We start from the raw sequence: 1,587 nt of genomic DNA, 5'->3' as shown, positions 1-1,587 counted from the left end.
CAAAAGAAATCTTGTTACTGTGCAGAGTGACTTCTCTGAGTAGAGTCGCCTTACTTGTTGCGACTGTGCCAATGTTCGAAGCTGGAGTGCAAAGTTGTTGCTTGAATGGTGCTCGCTGGAGCGTGCGGTAGTGTAAAGTTATACCATTTAAAAGGGCTGAAGAGTGCTCAGTGCAGCGGGTGGGCCGAGGTGCAAAGTGACACTATGGCCATAAAAAGAACACCGCTACAAGTGCGCATTGTGCCAGGAAGGGCCCTCGGACGTGAACCAGTGGACAGTTATCGCTTCTCGGCCTTTTGGCTAAGATCAAGTGTAGTATCTGTTCTTATCAGTTTAATGTCTGATGTGTCCTCTATGCGAGGACTACATATTAAATGGATTTGTATCAATAGGAGTTGAAAAAGGAGCTTGCTCCGTTCACTCCAAGCATCGACCCGGTACTGTAGTGCCCCTGGGAACGGTGCGCTCTCCTCTGCTCTTGTGAAAAAGCAAACAGCGGTGCAGGATGGAGGTTTCAGGGAGCCCAAGATGAAACTTTCTTTTAGTCTGCTGAGAAAAGAGAGTGAATGCGAAGTAGACTTTAACACGGCTCTGGGAGCGAGCCGAGTGCGGGCTAACCAGGCGAATTGCTTGAAAGAAACGCGACACCGAATGAGCGGTCAGAACAAAGCCTCAATACGGTGTTCCTGTGGTGTTTTTATAAAATGCGGTGAAAAAAAAGGTGTGAATGCCCCATAGAAAACTAAAAGGTGGAGCGGAAGTGTTCGGCTGCAAGAAGGTGTGAATGTCCGACTATATTTGGTGAAAAGCAGGTGAAGCAAGGTCTGACTGCCCAACCTTACATCATCAAAAGCGAGATCAGAGGTTTTTGGCTGCAAGAAGGCCATAGTTTGCCAAAAGTGGGTAAGGTGCGAATGACCGACTAAATATCAACAAAAGTGGGGGCGGAGGTCTTCGGATGCAAGTGGGTGTGAATATCCCACCATAGAAGTATGGTGGAGAGGAAGCTGTGAATGGCCGACCATAGTTTGCAAAAAGCGGGTGAGAAAAGGTGCGAATGTCCAACCATACATGATCAAAACAGGGAGCGGAGGTGTTTGGCTGCGACAAGGTGTGAATGTCCACCCATAATTAATGAAAAGCGGGCAACAAGTAGGTTCGAATGCCATACCATACATCATCACAAGCAGAAGTGGATGTGTTCGGCTACAAGAAGGTTTGAATGTCCGAGCATAGTTTGTAAAAAGCTGGTAAGAAAAGGTTCGAATGCCTGAACATACATCATCAAAAGCAGGACTGGATGTGTTCGGCTACAAGAAGGTTTGAATGTCCGACCATAGTTGGTAAAAAGTGGGTATGAAAAGGTTCGAATGCCCAAGTTCGGCTGAAAAAAACTGTGTTCGGCTGCAAAAAGGTGTGAATGTTTGACTAAAGTTTGTAAGACAAGGTTCGAATGCCTGACAATGTATGATCAAAAGCGGGAGCGGAGGTGTTCAGCTGCAAGAAGGTCTAAATGTCCATCATTAATTGCTAGAAAACATGAAAGAAAATTTTCGAAAATCAATCTGCACATGATCATAAGTGGGA

General features: G+C 46.0%; 1 non-coding gene across 1 annotated transcript; it reads left to right on the top strand.

Moving 5' to 3' along the window:
* The first annotated feature begins 280 nt into the window (after positions 1-280).
* Positions 281-471, top strand: LOC140283570 (U2 spliceosomal RNA). Its single transcript, XR_011910164.1, has one exon. It is a non-coding gene; the product is annotated as a U2 spliceosomal RNA (small nuclear RNA).
* Positions 472-1,587: the final 1,116 nt, after the last annotated feature.

The sequence above is a fragment of the Leuresthes tenuis genome, unplaced genomic scaffold (genome assembly GCF_036924035.1).
Source record: "Leuresthes tenuis unplaced genomic scaffold, fLeuTen1.0.hap1 SCAF_23, whole genome shotgun sequence".
Classification (NCBI taxonomy): Eukaryota; Metazoa; Chordata; class Actinopteri; order Atheriniformes; family Atherinopsidae; genus Leuresthes; species Leuresthes tenuis.
The sequence above is the reverse complement of the archived record's forward strand: the minus strand, read 5'-3'. Positions and strand labels throughout refer to the sequence as shown.